Here is a 12066-nt window from a genome sequence, read left to right on the forward strand (position 1 = left end):
CCCTCACTAAACTGTTTCAACTCCTACCCTCAAAAAGATGCTACAGAGCACTGCACACCAGAACAATTAGACACAAGAACAGTTTTTTCCTGAACGCCATCACTCTGCTAAACAAATAATTCCCTCAACACTGTCAAATTATATACTAAGTCTGCACTACTATTAATCTTCTCATCGTTCCCATCACCCATCTCCTTCCACTTATGACTGTATAACTGTAACTTTGTTGCTTGTATCCTTACAATTTATATTGATATTGATTGTTTCCTGATTGCTTATTTGTACCCTATGACTATCATTAAGTGTTGTAACTTAGAATTCTTAATTAATGTATTTTTTCTTTTATGTACACTGAGAGCATATGCACCAAGACAAATTTCTTGTGTGTCCAATCACACTTGGCCAATAAAAAATTCTATTCTATTCTATTCTATTCTATTCTATTCTATTCTATTCTATTCTATTCTATTCTATTCTAGCTGAGATATGGAAAAGATTTGAAGCCATAGTACAGAACTAAAAAGTCAACCATGCTGAAGAAATGTGACCATAAGGAATTAAGCTTTGAAAGCTTCAAAAGAAGCTTAAGCTCTCTAATAGTGAGGGAAGACAAAATGCTGCCAGGCTTTTAAGTTTCTATTGCTATAGCTTATATTAATAAAGTAGAATTCCAATATTTCTGGTGGTCTGTCTTGACCTACTTTGAAGGGCTGTCAATAACAAAGAAAGAAAAATACTTATTAAAGTGATCTAAAATGTGTGGTAAAGTTGAAAACTTGTGATACTCATCTAAAGTTTAGAAGGAAATGACTCAGGTCTCAAGGCAAAGTGGAGTCTAGATCATTGTTATTGTAACCATGAAGACCCTTATTGCACAAGCATCTAAATTCCTGAAGATTTTTCCTACTCTTTTTTATTTGCCATAGGATACATGCCTACTATTCTGAGGGTTTAGGATACTCAAGGTATATTGTCTCTCTATAAAACCCAAATAAACATATTCCATAGTTAGCTGAAATCTCCAGGCCCATTAAATTGAAATTGTATTGTGTGAGGAACAATGTTTAAATTTAGAACTCTGCCGCCTTCGACATGACCTGAGTTTAACTCATAGAATCATCTGTTACAATGTCCTTCCTGTTGAAGACTACTTCAGCTTCAATCACAACAATACACGAGCACACAATAGATATAAGCTTAATGTGAACTACTCCGATCTTGTTTGCAGAAAATATGACTTCAGTAACAGAGTTGTTAATGCCTGGAATGCATTACCAGACTACTCTGTGGTCTCTTCCCCAAATCCCCAAAGCTTTAACCAAAAACTATCTACTGTTGACCTCACCCCATTCCTAAGAGATCTGTGTGCATAAGAGCACCAACATGCCTACCATTCATGTTCTAATGTTCCCTTTGATTGTATCCAATCTCATATGGTTATTACATACTTATGATTATATTTATGCTTATATATCGTATAGTTATTTCATGCTTATGCTCATATACACTGTTGTGACAAATAAATAAATAAATAAAATAAATAAAATGTATTATTTAAAAATGGGGGAAATGGTACTCTTTGCCTAAATTTTTGCCTACTATTTTTAAAAAATATTTTTCAGTTCTTAGCAGACTGATGATGAAATTCATTCCTTGGAAATTAAATGTTGCTCAGTTCTACTCTACTATAGCATCATATTGCAAAAACATGTAGAGATGCTGCACATATTTTCAAAGGTCACTTTTCATGATGGAGTTCATGGGTGTACTGAAGAAGAACATTGATACACCTGTGGATTGAGGTATCAACTGTAACTTGACTCAAAAGTTAAATATGAGTAAAATATCTTTTCAAGTAAGGGGGCTGGTGGCTCAGCAGACTAAGTCTGCTGCTTGCAATTACTGCAGGTTCAAGCCCCACCAGGCCCAAGGTTGACTCAGCCTTCCATCCTTTATAAGGTAGCTAAAATGAGGACCCAGATTGTTGGGGACAATAAAAGTTGACTTTGTATATAATATACAAATGGATGAAGACTATTGCTTAACACAGTGCAAGCCGCCCTGAGTCTTCGGAGAAGGGCGGGATATAAATTCAAAAAAAAAAAAGTTGTTACACTAAAAAATATTTTGTTCGTTGTAAGGAAGGCTGTCTTATACTGCAATGTTTATATGCATATAGGTGGGGAGGGGTGCAGACAGAATAGAAAGAGAAAAATTATGATGAGTTTATTGATCCAATAGAATGTGATAGGATGAAATACAGGACCATGAAATTAATATGTAAGCCGCAGCATTATAGAGTGATATCTTGCACTATCGCCCTTGCATGAACCTGAAAGAATTTAGGTCAACATTCAAGAATTTTAAAATTGAAATATTTTTATTAAGAAAAATGCTGTGAATTTATGAGGACAATAAATAGGAAAATGCTGTGAAAATAAATAATGTTATTTATTGTTAAAAGTTATCAGCAATAAAATAAAACCAGTAGATATGGTGACTGGAAACTATATTGTAGAATTAAATGAATAGAATGCATAGAAATTGAGAAAGATTGTGCAGCTGTACTTGTTACAGTAGTTAATAATTTGAGAGAGGGATGTGCATTGGTGACTTTTGTTTATATTTTTTTTTGATCCAGCTGATGCTTGCTACCATTTACCTACTTATTTATAACCAAAGACTTACTGAACCAGAAACAATAATATAAGTAAAATCACATAATTCACCAGAAACAATAAGGACAAAAAAGAGAGTTGTTGATTTGTGGGCAGCTTTGTTAATTTCCACTTTTTAAAGATCTAAACCTGGGGTGAAATGCTCCCGGATTGGACCGGATCGCGCGATCCGATAGCGATGGCGGCTACTGGTTCGGAGGACCGGTAGCAAAAATCCCTGGCCCCACCCCCCCTGCCTCTGCTGAGCCGCACCATCTGCAGAGGTTTTTTTTTTTTAACTTTTAAAAGCTGGTTTTGCTTCAGCCGAAACAGGCCTTTAAAAAGTAAAAAAAAAAGCCTTTGAGGATCCCGCCCCTCAGCTGAGATCGGCAGAGATTTTAAACTTTTGGGGAAAAAAATTTAAAGTCTCCTCTGGCGATCTCACCTGAGTTCCTCATCAGCAGAACCTTACTTGTACTCTTACTTGTAGAAAACATGTTTTCTACGAGTAGAGATTCTAAGGCACTTACCTGATTACCGATGAACGCATGGCTCTCTTTCCAGCCCGAAAGCAGTTTCAGTTTCAGCCAGACAGAATCAATCACTCAGCTAATCTATTTCCTCGGTGATCAACTGGCTGGCTTTGCTGGCTGAGGAACTCTGGGATTTGAAGTCCACAGTAAAATAAAATAAAATAAAATAATAAAATAAAATATTTGTGCAGCTTTCTGAGATTTGGTGTGTTTCTGTACTGTTTCACTCTAACTACACAAACACACAAAATCTCAGAAAGCTGTATGTGGCATAGTGTGTGTGCGTGTGTGTGTGTGTTAGTTGTGTGTGTGTAAAGTGTGAAAGTTGGTTTTTGAGCTTTTTGTGGCTGTGTGAAGTGTGAAGTGCAGCTGCTTTTACATTGTGTGTGAGTCAGTTGTGTTGTGTTGTGTTGTGTATGTGTAAAGTGTGAAAGTTGGTTTTTGGTACCTCTTATTGTTTTTTTATACTTTGTTTATTATTTTTATTATTTATTGTTATTGGCCATGCCCACCGAACCATCTGACCACCAAGCCACACCCACCAATTAAGCCACACCCACAGAACCGGTAGGGAACATTTTTAGATTTCACCCCTGATCTAAACTCAGAAATTCTGATAAAAACTCCAGGGTGTTCAATATATATATTTTTTTCAGTTGAAAATGAGCATCTCCAGTTACAGCTCCAGTTCCTTGCTGGACAATATAGTGTTTCTTTTCTGCAAAGGTAGCTGACTGGCTGAATGTATTCCCTAGGCAAATGATGAGAGATAGTGGCCAAGGATCATGTTCAGACAGCCCTTGAAACTATTAGTCAAAACAATAGAAGTGTCTAGCACATTCACTGTGAACTACTTAAGTGTGAAGAACACATGGTCCTCATTCTATGTTTTAGTCAAGACCTTATTCAAAGTGAAAGTGATGATCAAATCTGGATCAGTCTAAGGTTTTGATTTATCTCTGTGTGCATCTGTTCAAATATTAAAGTCTGAAAAGGGAACTTTACTTGGCATTCTGCTACTGGGAATAACCTATCTGAAATATGATAGGTTTGCTTTGCTTTGGCATCTTGTTATGAAATCTTCCATATCCAATATGGCCCTATATGAGCCAATGATAGCTTCATTTAGAGCAGGGGTGTCCAACCTTGGCAACTTTAAGGCCTGTGGATTTCAATTCCCAGAATTTCTCAGCCAGCCATGGAATTCTGAAAATTAAAGTCCACAAATCATAAAGTTGTCAAGTTACACTGTAAGCCGCCCTGAGTCTTCGGAGAAGGGCAGGATATAAATGTAAAAAAAAAAAAAAAAGTTGTAAAATGAACATTGGATTGTTCACTAATCAGTTGTATCCGAGATTTTGATCAACAGAGGTAGAATAAGTTATAATGGTTTCAGAACATAAACAAAGATCCCAAACTAACTCTTTCCTGAACTTATTGGAGAAAAAAAAGCACTATTATAATCTTCCTTTGGAACATCAATTTCCCCCAATTTTTAACATTTAAAACTATAGTAGATAAAGTGCTATATAGAAGTGATACTGGTAGTCTTTGGGTCACGATTGGTCCCATTTACAACAGCCATGGAACAGGTGCTTTGTGGCCATAAAGCACATTTCCAAATAATAAATGGTTGAATCGGACCTCTTATGATCATATGATCACATTTCAGGCATTTGTCAACTGGTCACCTTTATCACTGGTCATGGTTTTTCATGATCTTGTGACCACAATTTATGACTTTTTGGCTGGAAGCCAACCAAAAAAACAACAACAAAACACTGTTCAAATGAAAGGATTCACTTAAGTAACATTGCGTTCACTTAACAACTGCAGTGAAAAATATCAGAAAATTATATCCAGTGAAATGGGCACCTCAGTTTACAACTGTAATGACTTATGATCAGATTTCTAGTCCTAATTGTTGTCATAAATAAAGGATTACCAATATCCCTATACTGCACAAGAAATATTGATTGAGACTTTCCTTATTTCTGTACTTTGTGTGCTCCACACTATAGGGAATTCCCTACTGATCTAGATATTAAGAAAGTACATATATAGGAAATACAGATAAAAGAAAGAATCTGTTTCACTGAGTGGTGTTATTCTATCAGCAAGCAGACTTAACTGATTTTTTTTTGCCTAATAAGAGGCTGAGTAATATTTGAATAATATTTCATATTTAATTAGAACACGAGAAGAGTTTTTGTAACAATTAGGTAATGTAATTAATTATATTAATCAAGAAAAATAATTCTTAGCTCCAGTCATCCCTACTCTTCTCCGAATTAAGGGATTACAACAAAGGTGATATTCAGCAAGTTCTGATCAGTTCTGGAGAACCAGTAGCTGAAATTTTGAGTAGTTCAGAGAATGGGTAACTGCCACCTCTGACTGGCCCTACCCCCATCTATTCTCTGCCTCCCGAGTCCCAGCTGATTGGGAAGAAATGGAGATTTGACAGAATCCCCTGCCACGCCCACCAAGCCATGCCATGCCATGCCATGCCACGCCCACCAAGCCACGCCCACAGAACCAGTAGTAAAAATTTTTGAATCCTACCACTGGATTATAGGGTTGTAAAAAGGGAGGCTTTTTATATTAGAAGAGCAATGATTTTAAAGATAATATGGCAATGGAAGATAAAATAAACAAACTAAGGATGATAAGCAGTTAACTGAATATTTATTTTGTAATCATTTAAATTTCTGTTGAAGAACTTAACTAAAAGAATAGGTTTACATGGAAAAAAGAAACAATAAAAGGAAGAAGTATGTGGGTGTATTAAGGAATGAAATAAAAACTAGTACCAAAATTGGAAACTGGAGATGAGACTCTGGATAATTCACTGGAAATGGTTGGGAACATTCTCAGTTATTTGATATTGTTTTAGGTGAACATAACAAAAGAATGGTTATTTTATAGTAAACAGGATGTAATTTGTCTTCCTTTAAACAGGAAGAAAACAGTACAGGTTGGTGATTTGTAAATATAGGATGTCAGGGATTTAAAGACACAGTTGGTAGAGATGCAGAACAAAAATAGATTACATAGTTTAAGATCTAGATAAATTCTATTGTGAAAAAATGTGGATTTTTAGAAATCTGACTGAATAAGTTTTGCAGTAGAAAGTGTTAAATCATTGCTACTGAAGGAACAATTAATGTAGTATTGGAATCAATATTATTAAGACAATTGAATAATTCAAACTTGATAAGCTACACACAAGAACAATCTTTGCTGTAAATCAAGTGTAGGTTTATCACTCCAGTATTGTAGCATAATTTTGGCCACCACCAATTTTTTATAGAGTCCAAACCTTTGGGGATAGACAAAATTTTTAAATGCAGCAATCCAGGGGTGAAATCCAGCAGGTTCTGACAGGTTCTGGAGAACTGGTAGTGGAAATTTTGAGCAGTTTGGAAAACCAGCAGCGGAAATTTTGAGTAGATCGGTGAACTGGCAAATACCACCTCTGGCTGGCCCCAGAGTGGGGTGGGAATGGGGATTTTGCAATATCCTTCCCCCAGGAGTGGGGAGGGAATGGGGATTTTGCAGTATCCTTCCCCTGCCACGCCCACTAAGCATGCCCACCAAGCCACACCACACCCACCAACAGAACAGGTAGTATAAAAAATTGGATTTCAATCCAATCCAGTTCATAAGGAAAAAAAGGTTAAACTATAGGACAGTGGCAGATCACCAGGAAGACTTATGACAGAATTAAAAAAAAATGGGAAGATAGGTGGGTACCCAGGGTGAAGATGCTAGAAACAACTATTATCTGTATTATAATACACATTTATATTAAGTACTTCCTAATTTAGCTTGCAATCCAGCAATAATAAGTCTAAAATAATATGAAAAATGACAAATCCAAGCTATGTCACAACTTTGTGAAGAGCGAAGTAATTAAATCAATTTTTCTTAAACATTCCCTGAGGCTGTAATAAGTACAAATCAAAATTTGCTCTTGTATTAATTACAGAAGAGACTAATTTCACATTCTTTAATTAAAACTTCTGACAGTTTACAAGAATACAATCCCAAAGTTTCTTATTGCAAAGGTCACATGCATCATGAATATAATCCAATTCCTTATTAAAAAACAAATTAGTGTGTTTGAATATTCCATTGATTCCTCCTAAACCTTCAACATATGCAGAACTTCTGAAGCAGCATTAACATCAATGCCAAATGGTCCAATAATCAAAACAATAAAATAATTATTTTATTTTATATAAATAAAATTCCATTAATAATCATATTTCATCAAATAAAATATTAATCAGAGAAATCCTGAGAGAGTCAAGACCCACTATTTGAAACTACCATGAAATCTCCTCACATCCAAAGAAATCATAGATGCCAGATTCACTCTATATTTGAGTGATAAACATTGATCTCAATAAGAGAACTGAACATAATCAGAATTTTGTCAGTTTTCTAATCCAACATGTAATATAATCAAACAAACAAATATTAGCCAAGATTGCTGTTTATCCTTCTTAATCATGGGAAAAGTTGTAGAATTGGAGTGTAGAAGAAATTATTGATCCAATTATGGAGGAATTTCAGAAAAGATTGCATAGTCTTGAAAAAAAAAAAGTGTAGGAATTAAACTCAAAATAACCCTGTGTTAATTTTGTTTGGTATAAGATGCAGTAGAGAGAAAGGATTTCTCAATTCTATTATTCTACCCTGCAACAATATAGAATATTCCTGAAACCTTTATTTAAAGGTGGGATAGGAAAGTTTACAAAGTCTTAAGTATATTTCTCCAATAAACTAAAAGACAAGAATTTAATATATTTTGCATTAATAGACGTAATACACTTGAAAACCATTGGGACCAGAAGTTTTACAATTTTATAATTTTAACTGTACTCACAATATCTTGAATAAACATTGTGGCATCAATTCAATGATTGCCTCCTATGAATGTATGTGCCACTGCAGTCAATGAATGCCTATCCTTTTCAGTGTGGTCAGAGAATTGCTACTTAAAGTATTGCAAAAAGAATCAAGTCTGCGGCTTAACTGAGAACGCTCCCCACAATTTGCAAATATGCAAGAATTATTTGCAACCAGTGTTTAAATGATAGTTTTCATAGCATGAGGGAAGGGAAATGAATGTTTCTTTTCCTGTTCTGAAATACTGGTGATTTTGCCAGAAAGTTAAAATACAGAATACTTAATATTTGAACAGTTTAGGAGTTTTTTTTAATCCTAATCTCTGGAAAATGGCATGCCTTTAAATTTGATGGACCAAACAACAACAACAACAATCCTGAAGGGAGGGAAGGAGAGGGAAGCGAAGAAGAGAGAGGGGAAATAGACAGGGGAGAGGAGAAGGAGAGAGGGAAGTAGCGGGAAAAAGATTGTTGTTGTAAAATTGGATGAAATACAGTGTATAGGAGAAAAGAAAACAGACAGGCAATTTCATATTTTTTCTACTTGAGGGTTATACTATTGAAATGAAAGATCATGCGGTGGACGTTAAAGTATATCGGTTTAGATGTTATTGCATACTTGTTAATATTTAAATGAAAATAAAAATTTTGTGTAAAAGATAGGGGTAAATAATATGGAACAAGGAAAATGGAATGTAATAATTATGAATATGTTTATCTGTATTGAAATATATGACAGTCAAACACCACATCATCCGTATAATGATATGTATAAATATAAAAAAAATAAAAACTTGATGGAAAAAAAAAAGAAAAACAACCCTGGAGGGGTACTTTCATTTAACAGAACTGAACCCACAGTTTGTTTCGAAGAGATGTTAACCCACACAAAACCACAATCACTGCCTGCTTTGAAATTTGTGAATAAAATATAGCATATCACTCTAGATGAGTGGGTGGGCCAAAAAGGTAGCCCAGTTCATGGAAAGGAAATACATGTTATTAGTATCTATAGATCACCACAATGTCATCAACCATATATTTGATATTTCCACCCCTTCTAACAGGCTGGCAGCTACACAGTTGTTATGGGAGAAGGAAATAGCAGGCTTCTTAATCTTGATGTGGTTAGAATATAGGTCTGAAGCCAAATCTGGAGCACTGCCACTGTTCTCTTGGCATCAAAAGAAAATAGTCAGAAAATAAGTATGGTTGGAAATCTATCCATGCATGCAAAGCTTAAACATAAATCTCCATTCTCTTAACTTTTTAAATATTTTATCTGTTGCAAAATAAAAGTGATTACTAAAATAATGAGAAGTTTTTTTCCCCCATACTCTGATAAATTATGGCCCAGCTGTAGTGTGAATGTAAGTAGTGGGTTTGTGGTCTTCTCGGTATCTATTTCCTGCATTGAAATCCTTAAAGCCTTCCTCTATCCCACATTTTATACACATAAAAGCACAGCTAGAAACTTTAGCTTGGCACCGCTTTGTTGAACTAATATAAGGTTTACAGAGGAAATATCTCAGAGGACTATCAAACAAGTCTCCTTTAAAAGTAAGAAAGGAAAAGTATCACATCAATTCTTGTTAACGTGAAGATGAAGAAAGATGAAATTGTCAAGAACTGCTGAATTCCCTTATTGTGTCTACACTGGTGACAAAATCTGGTGTGGATGCTTTCCTGGGGTTAAAACTCTGCTGTACTACTATTACGCAATGCTGTTTTCAATATGAATTAAAAACAAGCAGATAGGAAGATTATAAGGATTGATTTAGATATGATCATAAATTAGATCCAGATTAAGTTAATTGCAATTATCTCTCATTGAAACAAATCAGCCTTTTTATTAAATCAGAACCAATTTCTCATAGATTTAGAGTATATCTAACTCAATTCTTCTTTTGAGGAGACATAAATGTAAAGATTTAAGTTATGTTCAACTTTTTTTTAAACACAAGGATGTCAGTCAGTGGTGGAATCCAAATTTTTTTACTACCGGTTCTGTGGGCGTGGCTTGGTGGGTATGGTGTGGCTTGGTGGGCATGGCAGGGGAAGGATATTGCAAAATCTCCATTCCCACCCCACACTGGGACCAGCCAGAGGTGGTATTTGCCAGTTCTCCGAATTATTCAAAATCTCCACTACCGGTTCTCTGAATTGCTCAAAATTTCTGCTACCAGTTGTCCAGAACCTGTCAGAACCTGCTGGATTTCGTCCCTGATGTCAGTGTACTTTCCTTGGCAAAAATATGGAAGGGCTTTGACATTGTCATCTACCAGGAATAGAGTTTTCTTCTTTTCTTTTTTTACTTCTCAGTCTAATTGAAGGTCTCCTATCCAATTCTGCTCACACTAAAATAGGCTATGCGTGGTAAAGAGCAAATGTCTTGTGTTCACTGCCACCGTTTCCTAAATAAATTGGAAACCTGGTGCAAATTAGCATTCTTAGTGGATGGGCACAAAGTCATTCTAAAAGTTCTTCTGATTTAAGAGGGCACATCTGGACTTGTTTTCCCTTGACAAATCTCAAGGATTGCAAAAAGCAAGGGACATACTGTTTGTTATTCTTATGCCGTTTTCCTACTGGAAAATGTAACTCCAACATTATGATTTTGCTTGAGTGTTACTAGCTTATTTGGTTGAATTTTACACTCTAATTGTTGCTCTGTGGTACCCAAGGGAACAAATCTCCCTGTCTTAGAAGGTCAAAGAGACGCCAGGGTATTATAAATGGCAATGAGCAAGTATCAGAAAGTTCGAAGCAGATTTTGATGTGAATGAAAATTCAAAGTTTTACTTATCTATAAAACTGTTTTCAAAAAAAATGAGAAGAGGAGAAAGATGCCAGTGTTGTAGATTTTTATTATATTCTGGGTGTAGGTAGGAAAGAACAAAACAATGTAGTAGCATTGTTTCAAGATAACAGCCAAAAGCAGAGCTGCATATTAAAATACTTCTTGGAATTTTATCAAGCAGTATATTTTGGTTTTTAAAGATCCTGGAGCTAATAATAGTATACTAGATGTTTCTAATCCTTTTTTAAAATATGCTAAACTGGCTGTGAAAGAGCAATTCTTTGATGTTAATAAACATACTTACATTATTATGTTTATCCATGGTAGGATAGAATAAGGGACAGTCAATCCACGTATTAAAGCAATATTTTGAACAGAGTTCCCGTTTATCTGGCAGACCCAACCTATCTTGCACAATTATCAGATGGATATGCTATAGGCCACCACATGAGAAGAAAGCCAGTTTGGTGCAATAGTTAAGACATCAAGCTAGAAACCAGGAGATCATGAGTTGTTCCTTTAAAAAAACAACCCTATTTAGAAAAGTAATTCTTTTTCCTATTTTTGAACGCATAACAATCTGCTTTTTTAGACTGGCATTTGCATCTGTATATTCTCTTCTCCTTCACAAGAAAGGTAATAACAATTTCTTATAACAATTTTCTGTGATTCCAAGCAATGAATAGTCAATGAGAGGATAGTTAGATTGGGAAAGGAGCCACAGTGTCTGTTCCCATGCTATCCAAATTAGAACAGGGAGCATGATGTATTATCAATAACATTACAGTCCAAGATGGATGATGAGATCATTGACTATTTTCTACATGGGTCACTGATATCTCAGATCTACCATAGCAACCAGAAATGTGCTGATTTACATGGCTGATTAAAAAAAAAAAAGTCATCATGGCATAAGCCTAAACCATACCAGATGGAGTTTCTAGACAGTATTAGTGCTATTAGTGCTGATACTCTCATTCAATAAAATACAAAATAAGAAACATCGAAATGATAAATAACAAAACTTGGTTTTCCAATATGCCATTTCTTTCTTAGGATAAGGAAGAATTTATAAACTTAAAATACTCTAGGAGTATGTTAATATACTCATAAAACTTCAATATTTTTTTAACAGGAAGGGTGAAGGAAAGAAGGAAAGA

The sequence above is a fragment of the Ahaetulla prasina genome, chromosome 2, assembly GCF_028640845.1.
Source record: "Ahaetulla prasina isolate Xishuangbanna chromosome 2, ASM2864084v1, whole genome shotgun sequence".
Lineage (NCBI taxonomy): Eukaryota > Metazoa > Chordata > Lepidosauria > Squamata > Colubridae > Ahaetulla > Ahaetulla prasina.